Raw genomic sequence first — 23,107 nt, 5'->3', positions numbered from 1 at the left:
ACCCTCTACCTGGTACGGACTATGACCTTGGATTACATTTGAAAAATAAACTGCGTTTGGATTTTCACTCTGTCTGCTGAATGCTGTCTCACCACCACACAACCAAATCGTTACAAAAGCACCCTTTAAAAAAAAAACATCACAGAAAACTTTTCAGAATTCACAGTGTATGTGAACAGTGCAACAGCAAAAAAGCTTGTTAACATTTTAGAAAAGTCAAGTTGCCATACCAGACAGGATCACGTGGAAATGCTTTGCCTAAAGCATTGTTAGCCAACTATGGTTGTAATCTCCAAAGTTGACAGCTCGAGAGCTGTGGTTAGAAATTGAATGACATGTGGACTTAATAAATCTGTATCTTGAGCAAAAAAAGCAAGCTGACATTCAGTACAACCTGTGTCTTTTATTTTATTTAGAATACATTCAGATGTGTTTGACGTCTTTGAGTTTATCAAGATATGTAAAGCATCGTTTTTGAAGACGAACACTTCATACTTTAGGGAGATTTTTGCCAACGCGCTCTACTATGTAAGAACGAGCCTATGATTAAATGGTAACGCTTCCTTTTACAGTCCTGTTAGTACTTATTATTGTAATTACAATTACTGAGTAATAATTAGGTACTAACCCTGAACCTACCCCTAAACCTACTCATAACCCATGTACTTACCTTATATAAGTATATTAACCCATTTACTTACCTTATACCAGTACTTTCTAGGTAAGTACACCGTAAGTCCACTTAAGTACTGTACTGTAAAAGGAAGCATTGCCGATTAAATCTGGAAATAAAAGCAAAAAACTTATAAAGAAAAATTATAAATATTCCTCAGATGCCATGTCTGTAATTTATATTGAAACATCTAGCTGTAACTTGATCTCAAACATTTAAGTAAAATAAAATAATAACGTATTTTAACTGTGTTTCCCTCCTTTCAGGAAACACGACCTCGGGAGCTCAGATATCTAAGGCATGACATTGGCCCTTGAGGATATCCAAAATTCACAAAAAGGAAGGACTCCACCCTCAGTTTACAGTCTGGTCCAGATGATTTCAAAGGCTGGCAGGTTGTTTCTGAAGCATGTCTGGGCATGAGCAGTTCCCGTATCCCTTCATGCTATTCATGATTTCCTTCTGCAGTTTCTTGCTTAACAGTCTAAGGTCCTGTCCCAAACGACACCCTTTACACTCACGGTCTTCCTATGAGTCCACACTTTCGTGAAGTAACCCCACTTTGACTGTAGGAAAGAAGTCTTCATTGCAAGTCCACAAGACCAAAAGTGCATGTAGTGTTCGGTTTGCGACAGGGCCTAATTCGTGAGTCCTCTCCAACTCATTTCCGTTTGGCATCATGTTGTCTTTCATTAGAAAGGCCTCTCGACCCTGATACTTTTTATATTTACTTTTTTCATCAATTTAATGGAGGTTTTATTTTCTGTTTGGTTTGTCCCCTGCTTCACTGATAGATCTCTTCAGGCAAACAAACAATACAGCTGGCCCAGCAACTTCAGCACAGCACCAAGAGAATAAAACCTTTCCACTTCACCATCATATCAGCACAATGCCTTGCCATTCTACGCAATAATATAAACAACAGTGTTTTGTTTTTTAATGCTCATACAGAAAAAAAAAATGTTTTGCTCATTTTGAGTAAAATGCTAATGCAGCATTCTAAAGGAATGCATTCTGAATAGCTTCTGTGCTCCTTTTCAGAGGTGGCGGGGGATAAATTAATAATAAATGGCATCTCGGGAGGGGTTATGGGGAGAACGTTTTGCTGTTCAATAATGGCAACCTCACAAGTTCTTGTGTTTCAACAAAAATGCAATAATGTGCAAAAGTGTTGTTTGAATAATGCAGAGGCTGCATGCATAAATAGTACATTAGAACCAATTTAATTATGCCATGGAGGAAGCCTAGCTTGATATTAAACAAACAAATGCAAGAAAGGAATGAGTCGACCATGTAGCGCTGCGATCTCACAACTACATGGTTCAAAAAAGTTCAATATATGAATCAGATAATAATAATCAATAAACAGTGTGTTTATTAAAGTGTTGTATGAAAGCAAAATCAAATAATCCTGCCTCTTAAACTAACAATTTCTCAGAAATTAAAAGTTATCTTTGCAAGTTCTAACAGTGTTTCCAGTTTCAATGCATATCTGTAAGTGGATTCAAGGGAGAAAGGTATATTTGAGTGTGTATTATATGTTGCAGTCTAACGTGTAAGCATTTTTGATCGATTGCAAATCTGAGGATGTTGACAGGACTCACGATTTGTTAACGGCAATGTATGAATATGTTACATCTTTGTCTTATTTGTATGTGCTATCACCTTCTGATAGATGCGAAATTTTGACCTTGATCTGCCTTCATTTGACTCAGCAACTCATTATATGGTAAGCACATGGTCTTTTTTAAAGCAAGCTTGAGAACTTCGGGAAAAGCAGAGTGTGGGAAATGTGAACTGATTGGCGACTCCCTTTCTTGGTTGGGGAGTTTAATATGAGGACCTTAATCTGGACTGCACACCTGCACCATCAGAAAATAAGGGTTGGCAGAAACGAAGTGAAGACCCAATCTACCTGGAGCCCGTGGCTAGCATTACAACGCACCTTTGAAAGTGATATTTCGCTGTTATCATGGAAACCTGCCCTGAGAACAAAACGGGCCTTGTTCAGAGTTTCATAACTCTGGTTAGAGAACACCATTCCTGCTCCTGAAAGAATCAAAGCAACAATTAAACTACAGAATAAAATCACATTCAGTAAGTTATTGTTTGCTAATGTTTCACTGACTCTTCAACCAAGTTGTTATCACTACCATTCACAGCAAAAATATGTTATTTTATATTATGTAAATCACCTTGAGTCCTGGATGAAAGTGCTAGATAAACAGATTATTATTGTCGAAATGAGTCTAACTTTTTGATGCCACATATTGCCAAAGGAGTGGCATATGTTTATAAAGATCCATTTATATAATAAAAAAATAAAAAAAGGATTACCATGAAAAATATTATCTTGAAAATAAAATAATAGATAATTTATATTTAAAGGGTTAGTTCACCCAAAAATGAAAAAATTCTGTCAGTAGCCTATTTACTCACCCTCATGTGTTTATTTGTTCTGCTGAACACAAAGGAAGATATTTGGAAGAATGTTTTAATCAAACAGATCTCATTCCCCATTGACTACCATAGTATGTATTTTTTTCCCTATGGTAGTCAATAGGGAATGAGATCTGTTTGATTAAAACATTCTTCCAAATATCTTCCTTTGTGTATAGCAGAACAAATAAACACATGAGGGTGAGTAAATACTGACAGAATTTTCATTTTTGGGTGAACTATCCCTTTAAGTACATACAGACGTAAATAGTACAAGTACATAAATAACAATATACAACATTTATTTGAGTATAAAATATATTATTAATTTAATATATTAATTAATATATTTAATATTCAAGTATAAAGAATAACAAGTATAAATTTGACTCTATGCATCAATGCAATAAAAAATAATAGTTGTATAGCAGAAGGAATAATATAAAATTTTTAACATTTATTATTATTATATAATATATTATTATATTATATATTATTTCTGAGGATTTATTATTATTACATTTCTCAAGTGTAGGCCTACTATTAATTTTCTTTTGAGTAAAACTCTTATAATCACAAATCATTAGAACATTTCAAAAAATTTCAGATTTCTAATATAGATTTTTAATTACAACACATTTATTTTGCACCAACAGTGCGGCACATAAAAAGCTGTGAAAGGACAAGCAGCATAATTTGAGCGATAGATGTAAATTGCTTTTAGACATTTAACCTTTATCGCCCACAATCAACTAGCAACACAGTCAAATGTGTGTGCCGTACATCTTAGCCTAATTTGCATTGCAACTGCCCTCTGCATCTCCTTCAAGGTATAGATATGATATATTGACTGGAGGCTCAGGGGATGTGGGTCCCCTCGGCTATTCCACTATCAAAGTGCCAGCACAGCAGATGGGGGGTAGAGAGGAGAAAGAATCAGACAGTCTAAAAGAGAGAGGCTTTGAAAAAGAGGGAGGAATGCCTGGGAGAGAGAAAGAAGCCACTCAGAATAGAGTGCATAAAAATGAATGTGGGTCATAAAAACAGTTCGGGGTCTCTTAATGGGCAGTAATTACATGCTAGTGGTGGATTTGGCTGTTCTGTGGCAAAAACCAAAGCAAAGACAGGAAGGGGAAGGAATAGGCTGTCTGTGGGTTGATCTATTGTGGCCGCACTGAAAACAAACAGTAGCTTTGTCATTATGCGTCTAAATGAGAACAAGTAGGCCTATATGTGAAAATCAAGGGTTCTTCAGTGGCTTGTTTTCTCCCAGCAAGCTGATTGCAAAAAATCTTTTAGTTTTTTTTAGATTGATCCTTATGAATATCCATAGTAAAAGCATAAATGCATCAATATCTAAGTAGCATGAAAAAACTTCATTAGCGAAAGCCTCAGACCATTTGTAAGCCCATTATGTGCCTTTAAAACAGATCTTTTACTGTTTACCAAAGACAAAGGGACTTTAGAAATGAAAGTAATGCGTTTTAATTAAAGCAAAGCCATCGTACTCTGTAAAATGAGAATTAATCAAACAATAGCTTAAACCTAAATAGCAAAAAAAGCAACACAGCACCAATAATAATCAAATGTTATGTCCATTGTTCTGTTCTGTGTGCATCTGTTCAATTTCCAGTCAAAAAAAGACACATTTTAGGTAAAGCCAGAGCAGTGGAGCAATCGCAAAGACCCACAATGCGTGCAGTCACATTAAATGCATTTTTCTTGAGTCACTATTATTAATATCTATGTTAAATTGAAGTTAAATATCAATATTTCTAAAACATTGCAAAAGGGTTTCAAAAAGCCATCATTAGCCTATCAGTTTTACAAAATTCAGTAATACTTCATAACTTCAGCACCTCAAATATATGATGTTTAAATTCTAAGTGTGGCAGCATTTTCTCACTTAAAGGTGCTATATGTATTTTTTAGCAGCCTCTATAACTGATGTTTCAGATTGCAACCAATTTTTACAAGAGAGCTTGTGCTCTTGCGTGTGCTCAAACACAAGAGTGAGCACTCATAGTACACGGCCACACTGAGACTTTCAACACACCGGAGAAAGCATCACACGACAAGCTGGAAACTCATGTAAAGTCCCACTGCAACGTTACAATAATAGGCTGCTTTTATCAGTTTGACGTTGAACTAATGCTCCATGCTCGTACCATGATAACGTTACATTTGTGGTGCTATCTAGCATTAGGCATTTCACTAAGTATTCATGTATCTTTCACAATCTGCAATGTCAACATAGGTGAATGTATAATATGATAACGAAAACGGTTAGTGAACTAGATTGAACAATTTCAGTGTAACATCTTAGGAAACATTACTGTACTGAACGTGTCTGGAAATGTGTATTATAGCAACGCATTCTCACCCCAAGGCGTCACCTTTGACCATGCTTCAATATTTGACGTTTTAGGCGCCCTTTAGCGTCACTTACATGACGCGATCCTACGGCGTCATCTAACTGACGCTAAAGGAAAGCGTCAGTTAGAGGACGCGGTTAGGTTTAGGTGTGGGGTGGGGGTAGGGTACACGCGATCCTAGGGCGTCATCTTACTGACGCTAAAGGGCGCCTAAAGCGTCAGATATTGAAGCATGTCCAAATGCTTCCCAATGCGTCAGTTAGGTGACGCCTTGGGAGTGAGAATGGGCTGATTATAAACAATATGATAGTAGTGGGATGAGTGACGTTAGACACTAGATCTAGTACATAAAATGTAGTAATAAAATACTTTTTGTTATCCTGGAACAGTCTTTTGTAATAATTATTTCATGTCTCATATATGCTGTAGTTTACCTTGCTATCTCATTACAGTTTAACATTATTTCAGCCTATCTGAAAACTTGTAATTCAACACACTAAAAATAGCGGAGGTCTCTCCATAATTCAAACGATTTGTCTCAAAACGATTTGAGATTTTGTTTGGGCGCAGTACTTTTTCACTAGGTCACAACCAGACTCCATTTCTCCAATCCATTTCCATGTGTGTTTGGAGTGATCTGAACTATTATTTCCACAATTTAATTTTCATACAATTTAAGAGGTAGGCATCCTATTCAGAAGTAATATGAGAAGTTTGGAAGATTTTGATATAAATTCAACCTCTAAAAAACACATACAAAGAACACACACATGTGTTATAGCTCTCTGCACCAAGACGATGAACAAAAATTGAAAAATTACAACCTACTTTAGAACACATAGGACTACTTCAGATAAGAAACACAATTAGGATTGGCATGCAGTAACACTCATGTCCCAAGATCCACCATATGTATTTCAATCATTAACGCATGACTTGAAGTAATATGAATTTTAATACAGGAAAGCAAGACTTATCTCAAGTGGGAATCATGAGTGTGGGACAAGAACTCTGATGTGCCACAAGTACCCTTCTTAAGTACTCTTCATTTGCATACTCTCAGGAAGAACTAAATCATACCTCTTTCGGGTGTTGAAGTTCTCCCAAAGACACAAATGTCCTTATTTAAAAGATGGGCTTTACACCTTGCACATATAATGAACCATGCTTAAGAAGATCCATGACAATTCAATTTATGAATGAAGGGGTTTCGTCTCTATTAAAGTCTAGCTAAAGAGCTCAGGACTGGAACTGGCCTAATGCAGATTGCGAGGAATCTTTGTGAAAGATTGTGTGACAAAGAGCACTGAGCACGTGAGGTAATGGTTACATGTGCATTTCTATTATTATTTATTATTAACAGTAGTATGAAGCAATGCTGCTGGGAACATGACTATCTGAAGGATTCTTGGATAATTGGTTTGTGAAGCCACCTGTGAGCTTATCTGAGAGGTGAGATCTGGCTTATGTCAGGAGAGCTAAATTGTGAGTGTTTTTCTTGAAGGCTTGCTTCCAGAGAGCAGAGACACTTTTGTGGTATCTTTAATTATGTTGGCTTTACAAAGCCAGCATACTGATCTATTTAAGTGTCTTCTCCTTCTTCTTTTTCTTCTTCTAAGACTAAATTTAAACAGTATCTCCTCCTAGTGCTTTAAAACTACAACCACCAAACCCAGGTCAGACCTTCAAATTGTTCAACTTACTAAATATTTTTGATTGGACTTACTATGATTTTTGATCAAAACTACGAAAAGTCAGACTTTCATTGAAAGCGTGTCAAAACTTTTATACAATTAGGCAGTGTGTCCAAAGCGTTTTTTTTTTCACGCCCCTGGTGTATTTTTTTTTTTCAATTGCCGTGTTTTTTAAACGTCATGAGCGTAACGAGGCGCTGAGCGTTTCTTTCAGGCTGAAGTGAGGAGCGCCTGGCGTTTTTTCACTGGTCGCTGAGCGTTGAAGAATGTTCACGTTTGGGTAAAACGCAACGTTCATGTGTCACTTTTTGTGTGACGCAACGTTCATGTGTCACTTTTTACTCAGCCGTCCAATCACAGTGGAGGAGGGGCAGGACAAAAACCACACAGACAGAAGGTGTGGTTCATCTTTTGTGTGATGTACAATAAACTTTATTAAACTCATCAGTATATGTTTGATCATCATTCGGACCTGGTCCGAAACAGCAAACTTGTAGGCTAATAAATAATGGATACATACAAGCAGATGACAAATACCTTATAACAACCGTAATTAAACTACTAAACTATACCTGTTCCATCTCTATACAGCACTCTGACTGTGTAGGCATTATTGTCCGACTCGAAATGAACACCGTTACTGAGAGTTTCTGATATTATCATCATTCCGCGAGATGAAATTGTCCTGAGAGACTGAGCGCGAGCTCATGAAGCTCCGCCCCCTGCGCCGGCAGCTGCATCTTATTTGCATTTAAAGGGCACACACTAAACAGCGTGTTTTTCTGAGCCCCAAAAAATGACAATTTAAACATGCTGTAAAAAAATTATCTGTTCGGTATTTTGAGCTGAAACTTCGCATACACATTCTGGGGACATCAGAGACTTATTTTACATCTTGCGAAAAGGGGCATAATACGGGACCTTTAAAAACATTTTTACAAGCTTACCACTTTAATTCAAGCTATAAGGCAAGCAGATAGTTATAAACACTGGCTGGTTAAGTATTTTCTCAAATATGTATTTTGGATCATTTGTATCCCCCTAAAAAGCCATGGACTGCAGCTTTAAGACGGGTTTGGTGCACACAGGGATAAAAAAAAAAAAAGTACCCATGAGTAAAATTAAATACTCTGATGTATCTTTAATGCTGTGGACCTAATTTTCTGCCAGCAGTCCTGGACATCTTGTTCAGATACATGGCATCATGAATTCGATCAAATACCAACAGATAAAAAAAATCAAAACCTGACAGCCTATCCTAGAAGTCTAAAACGGGCCATGTGTGGATCTTCCAACAGGACAGTGATCCAAAAACAAACATCAAAATCAAAACAAAAATGGGTCACTGAGCACAAAACCAAGCATCTGCAATGGCCATCCCAGTGCCCAGACCTGAACCCAAGTGAATGAGTGGGCTGAACTGAGGAGAAGAAGCGCCAACATGGATCTAGTCTGCAGGATCTGGAGAGATTCTGTATGGAAGAATGGTCTCTGATCTCTTGTCAGGTGTTCTCCAAACTCATCAGGCATTAAAAGGGAAGACTCAGAGCTGTTATCTTGGCAAAAGGAGCTTGCAAAAAGTATTAATAAAAGGCGGCAAATTATTGTTCCCAATGTGTTTTGGAGAAAAACATTGAATTCATAATGTGAAAGGTTAGATTTCGATGAGAGGTTAGATAAAATATCGAAAGGATAAACAACGCAGATTTATTTTTTACAGCCATCTTTGATCATGTTTACCAAGGGGGCAAATAATTCTTACCAGCACCGTAACTCTTTCAAACTTTCAGATAAGTCTTTGTGAAACCAACATAAAAGTCTATCACACTTATTTTTCGAGGTAGATTTAGTTTTGAAGTCAGTTTCTGTACAGGCACATACAGAAGGTCAAGGTCTTGGCTTCAAAAAATAAGAGAGAAAAAAAGGATACAGTTCATTAAACATAGCTGGGTACGTTGTCACACTATTATAAAAATGGCCATTAAAAATACTCTTATTTCAGCAAAATCTGATAGTAAATCTGGTACTAATATATTGTACTGAATAAATTACAATTATAACGCATATTTTTAACAACATGATATATTTCTTGATTTATTTACTATTAATGCTTTATTCTTTTATGTTAATTTGACTCATTTTTTGCTGGTTTTATATTGCATCTGTCTTCTAAATCTAATATATGCAATTTCCATATGACTGTTATGCTGTGCAAACTGGGTGATGTTGACGCTTCATTAATGTCTTCTGGTTCCAGGGAGCTCTTCGCACTGTAATTGCAGGAATTTCTGCATTATCTGCAAAGTTAAATGATAAGAAGTAGCTTCCTGTCATGGACACCGACTTCTTTGTTTCATTTGTGCTTTAAAGGAAATGTTTTGAGATTGTGTGCTTTTTTATATCAGACTGTGAATATCTTCAGATGCTTCCTTGGGAGCTCTCATAATAAACATGTCTCGCACCATCACACTCTGCAGCTGGAATTTGGCTTAAATAAAAGGAAATACAAGAACATATATTGAGATTTTATTCAGTATGAACTATTTTTTTACAGCCTCCTGCACCTCTGATTTTTGTTGTAATATATATAGGACCAATAAAAAATGTATTCTAACTGTAAATAATGCATTAATAAAACTTGGGCTGCATAAGCCAGTGATAGACAGAGATATGGAGTTAAAACAAATATTGCACTTTAGATTTACGACAATTTATATTCCTCATCAGAAAGCTACTCCTTATCAGTTACCTTTTGAAGATGATACAGACACTCCGGCAATTACAGAGAGAAGCGCTCACTGGTACCAGCTGAAATTAATGAAGCTTCAACATCACCCTTTGCACAGCATAACAGTCATACAGCAAGGCTACTGCATATACAGTATTAAATATTACAAGGATATATATGTGGTGTGTGTGTGTAAGATTAATTCAAGAATAAAAATATATGGATATGTTTAATAGGGGCGTACCGATACCCTAATGTTACGATTCGATACATATCACGATACTGAACTCACGATACGATATGATTGCAATATTCCAAGACATATGGTTAAAGGTTAACAAAAAAATGTTGATTAAAATGCTAAATTTTATATTACATTGTGGATGGAAATGAATAGGTTTGGACTTTGTGCTGGTGACCCAATGCACAGGACAATGGTGACACCAGAATACAAATATTCATGATTCTAAAGCTGAAAATACAGAATTCGTTATTATTCATTATATTCAGCATTATATAAAGTAGTTTAATGTAGTACTGAGTCTGGCACTAAAACTTCAGACTTCAGAAACACAGTCATTTCTATTTTGGGTGAACTTTACTCAATACATATTGTCACTATCCGTGATGTATTGTATTGCGATACATGGTAACACGATATATTGTTACACCCCTAATGTTTAATAATTGTTATTAATATTTTTGCCATTTAATACTGGTGGTTTTGTCGTTTACATGTTAGTGAAAAGCTTCAAAAAGACATCATTCTGCCACAATAATCAATCATCTTTTTGGGACTTTCCTGTGCAAAAATTTACATATGCGAGTAATTGCAAATAATCCAAATATTTAATCAGCACATTGTGATTACTTTCATTGATAACACATTTGAATTGATTGACACCCCTATATATGTGTACTTTCCCAAAAGTTATTCATTGGTATTTTTGTGCAAGCAGCACACACCCAGAAGCTGGATATTGAGGTAAATATATGTATTTGCTTTTCTGTGCACTTTTGTGCCCTGCTTGCTGTGCATCTGTATTTATAGGAGCCTCTCACTCTGCACAAGTATGTCTGTGCATTTGTCCCTCTGTGTAGGTGTGTGTTTGGTCTTCCTCTGTCATGTCCCCGAGGGCTGAGAGCTGGCAGCAGAGGGCCAGCGCGAACGAGAGCGAGTGCTCATTATTTAGTCCTCCAGAGGCCTGTCCACTGTTGCAACAACAGCTTCTCACAGGGCCCGCCGCAGCCTGACTGACCCCATGTCTGCTGTTTATGGAGACATCACTTCATTAGCACAGTGCTACGCTCAACAGACATAAGGGTGCGCCATCTGCCTCTCAATCACGGCCAAGGTTAAACGTGCTCACCTCTGGTCGAAATCCGGCTTGGGATGGAACGCGGTTCCGGTATTAATTGCGTCGTCGCCTTTAGAACAAAAAAAAGAGTTCGATGAATCTCAAAGAAGCAAACAAACAAACAAACAAACAAACGAGGTTGCGTCGAAGAGCAAGCATGCCTCCTTTAAACAGCCTAGCCTTTTGGCAGTCACGACTTGTTCGGGTCCACACCAGCAAAGCAGAGCACTTTAGATGCCAGAGAAGCACACAGGTTAGCCTGTAGCTAAGTGGGCTCGGTAATATGGCTAATTGTCTTACCTGCTCAAATGAGGGAGTCCATTAGCAAAGGCCGCGGCCTATCCCTGGAGCTCTGATTCAGCAAGGCAATTAAAAACAGCATTTTAAAAAGCATTTTCTGCCAGAAATGTCCTCCGCTAAACTAATAACGCGGATAATAAAAGGCTGGCAAAACATAATTCCATCGTCGCTAACTAGCAAGGCTAAGGAAATTGGCATCTTAAAAGCATATAGTGTGGAAACACGGGCGTGCGCGCCCATAAACATTTTTTTCCTGGGCTAAAGATGGCTGAAGCTATTTGTCGAAAATGATACAACAAATTGGATTACACAATAATCGTCAGGCACTTTAAGACGGTGATAATGAAGAAGAATGACCCTTTGGAGTGGGATTGGGACGAGCAAACAGTAGCTTCTCAGTTTACACAGAGCATAATGATCATTAGAGAGAAGGAGTGGAGCTCCTCACAGAACCCTCCACATCTTAACAAGCGCACCGCCACCGCACTGGATGGCTTATATTAAAACGGAGAAAAGGTTAGGTGATTTTTAGCCCCATCCCTGCGAGTCTAATTTAATCCTCCAGGGCCCTTTTCAATAAGACGTGATGCATTACTTCTCGCCTGTCCCTAATTAATATCGTATCATTTATTATTAGGAGCTTTGATTCACTGGCTCCCCCCTCTGTTTATTTCCAGCTCATCTGCCAAAGATCTCAACTGAGGCTTGCGGAAACGCCGGGTAATACAAATAATATTTTATGCCTCAGTGACGGCCGTTTGCAGCCAGGAGGAGAGTTAATCATTCTCTGAGGGATGATGGGATTGGAAATATCAAGGCAGAGCCAATGAGGTTATTCTTATCAAAAAGTCAAATGAAATCAGATACTGAGACAATTACAGAACCTGCGACACAAAGGACTCTGCACTGGTCAAAGCTGATGCCAGAACGGCGGATTTTTATCGTATGTTGGTTCGCTCATCTCAGCCATTGATTAAAAGCTATTCCTTGTGTATGTGTGTGTGTGTGTGTGTGTTTATGTGTGTGTGTGTGTGTGTGTGTGTGTGTGTGTGTGTGTGTGTGTGTGTGTGTGTGTGAGCGTGTGGATATGGTGAGTGCTGATCTCCATACAAATCTCCATTTACTTGAGGCCCAATTACACACCAACCGAGCAGGAGAGAGAGAGAGAGAGAGAGAGAGAGAGAGAGAGAGAGAGAGAGAGAGAGAGAGAGAGAGAGAGAGAGAGAGAGAGAGAGAGAGAGAGAGAGAGAGAGAGAGAGAGAGAGCAAGAAAGGAAGATGGCATGAGTGAGGGAAAGGGAGAGGGAAAATAAGACGGAAAAAGTTGCCTCAGCATCACTGAGCAGGAGGCACAATGAGAGCTCTAATGGCCCTGACCGCATGATTGGATGCAACGCAGTGTACAAATTAATGACAAGATATATCATCGGGTTGAATCCAGCACTGCATATGATCAACATACATTCTTTATTAAAGCGAACGTGAAATGCAGCTCGAAACCTATTGTTCTTCCATATTCTGATATCTAAAATGGACGTTCAAAATGAGTAGATCATGACTCAAAATGTAATTAGAACTTGTGGTGTATAAAAATAAATAAAGTAATAAGTATATAAAATAATAAAGTAATACGTAATTAACAATTTGTTAATTCATTTGTTTTTAATAAAGAAATCACAAATTTGTTAACAAATGGTAATATACAAGTGTTTTATTTAAATAGAATATAATTATATAATTTTTTTTTTTTTAAATCATAAAAAGTCTTTCTGAACCTTGTATATGGCAAGCCGTTTTAGCATTTAATCATTTAAACAGACTAGTATCTGTTTTCATGCTACTAGTACTTATTTTTTTGTATACTATATTCCATTAACTACAAGTAATTGTTCATTAATTATTATTGATTATTCTTTAGGTACTAGAGCTGATTTTTTAGGTACTAGTACCTTTTTAAAGATTCTAGTACTCTTGGTTATTTATTAGATACTAGTGCCTATTAAAAATAGAACCTAGTACTTATTCATTAGATTCAAGTACTTAATCAATAGATACTACTATCTATCAACTGTATTTATTAGACATTTATTCCAAATTTTACTAGTACATTTTTTTTTTATTTTACTAGTAAGATTTTTAATTGAACTCTATTGTGGCCGTTCTGACAAGTCATAACATAAGACGAGTAAAAAAGCAGTTGTAACTAGTAAAATAAGAATAGTTTATAGTAACAATTACAAAATATACTATGTCTAATAAATAGGTATCTACTGAATAAGTAGTATCTAATTAATAGGCACTAGTATAATGAATAAGGTCTAGTATCAGTACTATTAATAAATAAGTTATATCTATTTAATAGGTACTTAAATCTATTAAATAGGTACTAGTATCAAATGACTTAGTACTAGTATTTATTGAATACATATCTAGTAATAAGTACTAGTATCTAAAAAATAAGTACTAGTAACGAATGACTACTAGTATCTAATGTACTAGTCACACATAGAATTAGCGGTGGAATTCTTTAGGCACCTCACGATTCGATTCAATTACGATTCAGAGGGCTGCGATTCGATGCTAAAGCAATTATTGATTATCTGAATCTTTTGTGTGTGTGTGTGGTTGTGTGACTCTAAATAATTTGCTTTAAAAGTACCAAGTAATTACCAATAATGAATTAACGTAAAAATTTATTTGATTAACATTGCAAAGAACCAATAGGAACTTTGCACTTCCGCGCTTCAGATTTCCGTCTTTTGCGTTCCGATACTATTACGTTTGAAAATTGATTTTTGATATTTGTGAATTGATTCAGAATCGTCCATGTACGCATTGCGATGCATCTAAGAATCTATTTTCCCCCACCCCTAATTAGAATACATAGTAAGAACTGAATAGTTGACATGTGAATGACAGATCCCCATATTAGTCGATGACAAAAAATGTTTTTTTTTGTCTATTGATAAACAATTAAGTTCCCTTCCGTTTTGCTGACTTGTGTGACTACTGGAAAACCACACGGCGCACACGTGTCACAGAATATCACAGTTGTTTCAGCTAAGGTTCACAATTTTGTCCAGAGTCTCTCTCTCACACACACACACACACTCACGCACACGCCTCTCACACAAGAAAGGAGCAGCAGCTTCTTAGCAGAAAGGTGAAGCGAGGGACAAACCATCAGAAAGCAGTGGGACAAGTGTCTGACAGGACCACAAACTGACAAGCTGAATAGATGTCCCTCCCTCCCTCTCTTTCTTCCTCTTTCATGCCTCTCTCCAATCATTTCTCTATCTTTTCTCCTCCCTCAGCTGTCTCCTCGCACCTCGCCATCACTAGTCATACAAGCCTCACCTCTGCAGAGAGGACAGAGGGATGAAGGAAGAAGCTGACAGCACAAACTGTCAGCACAAGACGCCTGAGCCGTAGCCAACAGCAAGGATGTTTAGATTTCTTCAACACCTTGCAAAAACCGTAAAACACAGTAGAGCATGGCTTCTGACAGCAAGTGCTATAAGGGAGAAATACGAAGGGAAACAACAACTGACCAAACATTATGTGTTGAAGCTCCCGCACCGTGGAGTATTGTAGGATATGAGTTCGAGTTTCTGCTGCATTTTTCTTTGCCTTTGCACTGGTTTGGTTTCTTAATCATCTGCAAAGGATTTACTATCAAAGGAGGGATGTTATTAAAAGTAAAGTGTAGTCATAAATTAAAATTATGTCATCATGTACTTATACCTTCATGTCATTACAAACCCAAAATCAAAGAAAGTCAATGTGACACCAGTGGGTTAGTTAGAATGTTATGAAGCATCGAAAATACATCCTGGTCCAAAAATACCAAAAACTACGACTTTATTAAACATAATATTCTCTTCCGGTTCTGCGTTCACGAGGCAGCAGTGAAGTTGCTGACGTAAGACGCTGCTGACGTGTTCTCTGGATACTGGTTTCCGGAACTGATTTTCCAGAAGACAATACAATGTTTAATAAAGTCGCAGTTTTTGTTATTTTTGGACCAGAACGTGTTTCCGATGCTTCAAAACCAACGCATTCTCACCCCAAGGCGTCACCTTTGACCATGCTTCAATATTTGATGTTTTAGGCGCCCTTTAGCGTCACTTACATGACGCGATCCTACGGCGTCATCTAACTGACGCTAAAGGAAAGCGTCAGTTAGAGGACGCGGTTAGGTTTAGGTGTGGGGTGGGGGTAGGGTACACGCGATCCTAGGGCGTCATCTTACTGACGCTAAAGGGCGCCTAAAGCGTCAGATATTGAAGCATGTCCAAATGCTTCCCAAGGCGTCAGTTAGGTGACGCCTTGGGAGTGAGAATGGGCTGTCAAAACATTCTAACTTACGCACTGATTTCACATGGACTGCTTTGATGATGTCTGTATTTCCTTTCTGGACAAGGACAGTATACCGTACATACAATTTAAATGGAGGGACAGAAAACTCTCAAACTAAATCTAAAATATCTTAAACTGTGTTCCGAAGATGAACGGGCTTGAAACGATATGAGGGTGAGTCATTAATGACATCATTTTCATTTTTGGGTGAACTAACGCTTTAATGGTGTTGATGTTGACGTTTGTTTATGGCCCAACTTTAGCTTTTTACTTATTCCGATTGCATTTAAGCTTTAAAACGTGTACAATTTGGTTAATTTGTAAAGATTATCTAGATGAACAAAATCATTAAGTTTTGTTAGTCACAGAGCTTATTTTCTGCAATAATCCAAAAGCCAATGGAAAAATCAATCACACTTTAGTTCAGGGTCCAATTCTCACAATTAACTAACTTTTAATGACTTTTTCCTCAATAAACTCCGATTTACAACTTATTAATAGTCAGCAAGGTAGTTGTTGAATTTATGTATCAGGATTAAGGGATGTAGAATGCATAAGGCATTAAAGGGATAGTTCACTTTGAAATGAATTTTTTAATATGTTTTAGCTTACCTCAAAGGCATCCAAGATGTAGGCGTCTTTGTTTCCACAGTATTTTCAATTTTGACATTTTTCCGTCAAACCGTTGTTGTCTGTCAGTCATACACTGGAGGCTAAGGGGGTCCACCAAAAAGCATGCACAGAGAAGTCAAAATTAAACATGATTTAATGACTCGTAAATGTAGGTACACATTGATGGCCTAAGACACGAAACGAGCGGTTTGTGTGAGAAAACGAACAGTATTTATATCGTTTTTACATCTTGTAATCATAGAAAGAAAGTCACCCAGACAGCAAACTGACATTGAATCAACGTGGAAACGACGTCTCTCATGACACTGAAACAACGTCGATTTTGCTCATCGAATTAACGTTGAACCAACGTCAGACGCGACATTCTTCAAAGCTAAATGAAAATCGAAAATTGGTTTGCTTTCATAACGTTGAAACAACGCGTTGATTTCAAGTTGATTTTGCGTTAGTTTTGAAAGAATGACCCGTCTGACGTTGGTTCAACGTTAATTCGATGAGCAAAACAATGTCAGATCAACGTTGTTTCAATGTCATATTTCCACGTTGATTCAACGTCAGTTTGCTATCTGGGCAGGGCTATGGAAAGGCATGTGAGTGTCATGAAACAGAAGGATTCACACAGGTGAAGTAATCAACAGGTGTATTTGCAGAAGTAGGAGAAGTCACAAAAATGGAAGCAGTAGGTGTTGTGTGCAGGCGTCATCCAGGTGTCGCGCTGGTATCGTGGAGGTGTCGTGTAGGTGTCGTGCAGGTGTCGTGGAGGTGTCATGGAGGTGTCGTGTGCAAGTAAGGAGTCAGGTAAGTGTTCTTTGCGTCCAACAACGAGACCAAACAATGGTGATGATGATGGGATGATGATCGGTAAAGATTGGTGATAGGTGACAACGATCTCTGTGATTGGAAAGTGCATGCAGATGAGGCCCGGGGAGGATGACGGGGAAATGTGGTAAGGAGGAGGTGGTGATTAGCTGGTGACTATGACAGTAAGAAAGGGGAAGACAGACTTGTCATACTTAGATATACTATTCCTTTAATTCAAATAAGACAAGGGGAAGAAAGAATATGTGGAAAAAACAGATCCTCTCACCACAAGGCAAACGGTCTTGGCGATTTCTAAACTAAGCCAGCAGTTCCCTACTACAGAACAAGGTGGTAAACACACTATATCCACATTACAGCCATAATGCTTTTTACAGCCTGTCTGCAAAGTCGAAGAACTGTAATGGGGAGTGAGTTATGACAATAATAACTCTGTCTCTTCATAATCAGGTAATCAATTCAATCTTCTGCCAATTGTCTCAGACAAATGCTTCTTCCGCATCCCCTGTAGAATGTAATTGAAGGGTTCTGTCGTTATTGACTCGTGTAGAGTAAACACCTGTGAGGTCGTCGTCTGTTGTCGTGGGTGTCCATTAATTTCACATGAGTAAGATTAACAAGGTGTTTGTAAATTCATATTTTGCCACTTGAAACTTCTTTATAGAACCTGAGGTCCCCTCATTAGCTTTAGGCTACAGACATATCAGTGGTAATGTAGTGCAATTTTGAATAAAAACTCAATCTTTCTTATCCCATGACTAAAAATACATCTTGTTGGTACAATTAAAGGGTGGCTTAGGGGGAATATTGATATGATATTGTAGATGGAATCAGTAAAATATATATATATATATATTTTTATCTCTAAACATTTCATGAGCTTTTAGCACGTAGATATAAAAAGACAACAGAAGTTGATGTGTCCGCCTCTCCAGGCATAAGCGAAGGGATCTTTTCCTGCAGAGGAAATGCTAAGCTGTGGGAGAGATGCAAGGAGCCGGGAGCTGTATCGATCGGAGCTTTAGCAAAATCTACCGTTGCATCTGTGCCAATAAGAGGAAGAAAAATTAGATCAAAACCTTCTGTCCACGATTGAATCATGCTGGTGTCACTCAAAAAAATCTCTAAAAGTGAGGCACGGCTCCAGAGAAATCAATATGGCACGGATAGATATTAATGTTTGGTATTATCAAGTCCAATTGAAATCACATTGGACAGAAGAGACCTAATCGTTTTATTAACAGTTTATACTCAAAGCGTGTAACAAGACTCCTCCATCTTTTAAAAGACAAACCCACTAGCATTGAAAACGAGGCCATTGTCAAAGTCATTCGGCTACAAATGAGAGTCTGTATTGATCTAGGCATTCAGTGAACAACCGTGTAAGACCATCTTGTAAATCAGAGAGATGAAAGCAATTGGACAATGACACACTCTTAGTGTTTTCTTTAAACAATTGCACGTCAGTGGTCAATATTTTCTTCTTTGACTGGGTTTGACCCAAAGAGGTTTTTAAGAAACAAAGATGCGCATCGCAACCCTGAGATTTTGCTGCGGTTGTCAGTGTGACAAGTTTATTCTGCTCATACACAGCGGATGATCAATGAATCACACAAGAAAACCACATAACAACATTTACATATTGACAGCACAAAAACGTAATTTATTTATGTATGAACAATTGATTGATTGATTGATTGATTGATAAATTTGTATGTATTACTATTTATGCATATTAAACTCGTGGCATAAATGTTTTGACTCTATTGCATTCAAATGTCTTATCAATTAAGTCTTCAGTTGCATTTATTACTATAATACTCATAAATATTAACATTTTGCTTCTTTACTCATTTAATCATTTTGTAGTGTAGTTTATTTACCATGATACACAAAAGCATGTTCTCCTATAAAACACAACATAAATTCACAAAAGACATACATTTTTAGTCTGATGTGATTCAAATCTTTAGAATCCATACTTGTTTGCAAGAAACAGGTCTTTTTATCCAGTGATCTTCATTTACATTTCTCAGCGATGACCGTACACGTCAAATCCCGTGATGGTGATGAATTCAAATTCAAAAATTGCGCCCTCAAGAAGCACTATATCATGTTTTACGGCAGTGATATCAAACGCTCATTGGCTCTTCCCTGCTTCGTCACAGATTGCGACATGTCGTGTTTCAGTCGGTGACGGTCAAGGGGGCAATCCATGAGAAGTCGAAGCCTAGCGGGAGCCGCCATTGTAGCAGAACTTCACCTGCTATTAGCATTCAATTGACTCCCATTCATTTTGGCATCACTTTGATAGTGAATAACTTTACATCTGAGGTGTCCAAGACTCAATTTGACCATTATTTATTTCTAAAGAAACAAGACAATGTATAAAAGGCTCCATTGCCTTGTATCTTACATTATGTCCCCGTAGAATCAGTTTTTTGTAAAAATAGGCTGACGATTGCGTCGACTAACGATAACGAATCGTCTCTCCGTCGCACAGTAGAGAAATTACCGTATAGACAGGAGGAGAAGCTCACAGGCAATCGGGGTGACGTGGAGGCATAAACTCGAGGGTGAAGCCCAGAGAGTCATAAAGTTGATCCTGCTGCTAGCTCAAAGACAGCTAATACTCACTCTCTCCATCTCTGTGAGATTCGGAAGGGAATTATTCAGATTTTATTCGACACAGCTACTAGAAGACATACAGGTTGCTCACGTGACGGGCTCAGTTTGAGCCTGCGCAGTACGCCTGGCAATTTTCTCAGTTGAAATCAATGGGGTCGCTGTGTCCATTTCTTTTACTGCAGGTGACGGTATGGGGAGAACTCCCACTCACATTAAACTTCTGTGTTCTGAACTAGTTGCAGTTACACTCTGGGTCCATATGAGGGCGCTCACAGGACGAGAGCAGAATGAATGGTGGTCTATGAAGCAATACCCCTAAAATTCCACTTTTCTTCTCAGGATATAATTTATTTTTTTTTTTGTCAAGTAATTTGAATGTTGTATTCGAAAGAAGATGCACTTTCGAACGTTTGCGGTTTCGAACCGCTGTATTGGCCGAGCTCTTTAACGACTTCTGCCCTAATTGGGCTGTATGAAGGGTGTTGAAGTATTTGACATGCGTGTTTTAGGGGCTGTTAGCTACACGCTGGTAGTTTGGAACGACCTTAAATATTATTATTATTATTATTGTGATGTTCAATATTGTGTTAGTTTTTTTTTTTTTTTTTTTTGTTCCCCTTTCTTTTGTATTTTATTTATTTTCCAGTGGTTGGTTAATTTGGTCTCTTAAAAACTGTGGATATTTAATTGGTAAACTGTCTACGAGATCTTTTTTTTTTTTTTTTTAAATGTATGTTTCCTGTGTAAAATAAACTTTGTATAGTCTATTTTAGGAAGTCACGTCCCTGCAATCCAAACCAGGGTCCTTCATATTTTTGTAGCCTAATTGGTAAATGGTAAATGGACATTTTTTTAGCCTAATCCTTTTGGATTTAATTCTTTTGGGGTATCTTGTTTATTTTTATTCTTTCCTGGGTGAAGTAACCTAGGTGGCGTAGTCAGTTTTTTAATATTTAGCCAAAGGTTACACGTTCAAATGTGCATAGTGCTTTAATGTGAAGCTGATGTCATTGTTTTCCAAAAGCAGATTTTATTTGTATCATCTCAGGGTCAGTGAGGTCTGTCTGTGAAAAATCTGCAGCAAAAACATGACCAGCCATAACCTGAGGCAGCAACAGACTTCATGAAAGTCAAAGCACAGATCTCTGTTGCGTACAGCTAACTTCATAAGGCTCAGGAGATGATTGCTTGGCACGGCCCAGTAAGCCCCTTCTGGTAGATATTAGAACTACACCTTTATTGCATTGATTACTATTCAAAATGATTTATTTTGGAACAATGTTTGCTCTGAAATCGCTTGTAAATTTCACCATTAAAGTGAAATTAAAGTAAGTAGAAAGACAAACATTTACATTCATCAAATATTATTTTAAATATAATTAACTACCTTTTTAAAAAAAAAAGTTATTTAGTATAGTATTAATCTGTAGTATTACTATTCTTACTCTAATCACTCAAATTAAAACATTTGATTAAAAATGTTATTCAAAATTTGATTAAAACAATACAAATATTATAATGTATTTTAGTAAATGTATTAACTATATTTTAAGTTTATTTAAATATTAGTACTCAGTCAATTAAAAACGCATGCAAACAAATAATACAGTACAGTAATGACCTTAATGATTAAAAAGCTTGAATAGCTCAAGATTTAAAACAAGACTTTCCAAAAACTGACACAATCAGTTTAACAGTGGATTATTTCATGTGGTTTATCCACCCACCACCATGAATCTGTGACAGGAAAACACAGTTCATCTATTTTTTTTTTTTTTTTTCTTGAGAATAGAGTCTCTGAGTCTCCATGGTGACAGATGTATTAGGTAAAGACATGTTTTTAAACCTTTTGCTAGGGCTTTGGTTGAGGATCTAATAGATCATTACTGGCCTTTGTGATTCACTCTTTGCAGCCTATTATAGAAAAAAATATAGCTACTGGATTTGGAAAAAAATCTGAACCTGTTAGAGGAACTACCTGTGCTTAATGTGGTTTTTGCATTTCTGTTTAGGATCTAGTCGAGTCAAATCTGTGATCCATGGTTCATGAAATTCTAATCTGTGGTCTTGTCAAGCGTGTGAGCTGTTCTTTTCCCTCTTCCCTCTCATCACTGCTGTCTCCATTTCCAACTCTACATTCCCAAACAAAACTTTTGTCTGATTCCTCATGACAAACACAAAAAGCACAAACACAATAACGTGAATAGTTTATCTCCAAATTGCTGGTTTTACAATAATTGTATATGTAATATATTTATAACCCATTAACCTCCAAGAAATTATGTTTGAGGAAATGACACTTGAATCCTCAGTAATATGCATTTAGCAGCATAATAAAGATCTGTTGTGCTGTTAGAGAGCCAAGAGTACTCAGCACTATTTTTGTCCGACTGCTGAATAATACAACACATGTTGAGATGTGTTTGTCAGGCAAAAAGCAGAAGGCAAACCAGACCTACTGCATAATACATTACATTAAGCTAAATACAAGGTACCAAGGAAGATAAAAATTAATATTAATATACCCAGGGAAGCGCAGGTGGTGTAGAGCAAATATATGAAGCTTTGCTGAGGTATAAGGCGCATTTTTAAAGTGTTAATAATGTGAAATCGTGATCATAATGAATCCCTCATATATAAACAAATAGCTTTATTTAAAATGAGTTATTTGTGCTTTGTACTGTACTGCATATTCCACATGTGAAATTATCAAGTCTGAACAGCACTTTCATTCAAATGCTCTTTATACCACTATAGCAATTGGGGGAGAAAGAAAAGTGTGGGATTTTTCACACAGCTCAGAGTCTCACCCATACTATGCATGGATACTATAATACTAATATATAACAAATAGTGTAATAAAGCACCCTGTCACCAATTAAACACATGACTGAAAGCCTATCATTAAATTCCAAGTAGCACAATAAAACCCTTTATCTGACAGGAAAAGTCGACATTATGCAAAATGCATATCAACAACCATATGTTATTGATGAATAATGTACATTGAGTGGTGCGAGACGAGGATTTGGAAGTGGAGTACATAATTACACTGACTGGCAGGCCATCACTGGTACTCAAGAAGTAAATGGGCATAATAAT

General features: G+C 37.2%; 1 long non-coding RNA gene across 3 annotated transcripts in view; it reads right to left on the bottom strand.

Annotated features, from left to right (window-relative positions):
* The window catches only part of LOC120480326 (uncharacterized), a 98,049-nt gene that overhangs the window by 10,831 nt on the left and 64,111 nt on the right, over positions 1–23,107 (bottom strand). The window contains exons 4-6 of one of the 3 annotated variants that reach the window (XR_016148666.1): positions 16,538–16,638; positions 11,280–11,337; positions 9,994–11,178 (exon numbers count right to left, since the gene is read on the bottom strand). The exons of 1 other annotated variant lie outside the window; for it this stretch is intronic. This is a non-coding gene — a long non-coding RNA (uncharacterized LOC120480326). Of the gene's footprint in view, positions 1–9,993; positions 11,179–11,279; positions 11,338–16,537; positions 16,639–23,107 lie in introns of those variants that run through there. One more of the 3 variants, XR_016148665.1, reaches the window with a different exon arrangement.

The sequence above is a fragment of the Pimephales promelas genome, chromosome 21 (assembly GCF_988280905.1).
Source record: "Pimephales promelas chromosome 21, fPimPro1.hap1.1, whole genome shotgun sequence".
NCBI lineage: Eukaryota > Metazoa > Chordata > Actinopteri > Cypriniformes > Leuciscidae > Pimephales > Pimephales promelas.
Note: the sequence above shows the minus strand (reverse complement) of the source record. Positions and strands in the feature narration are given on the sequence as shown.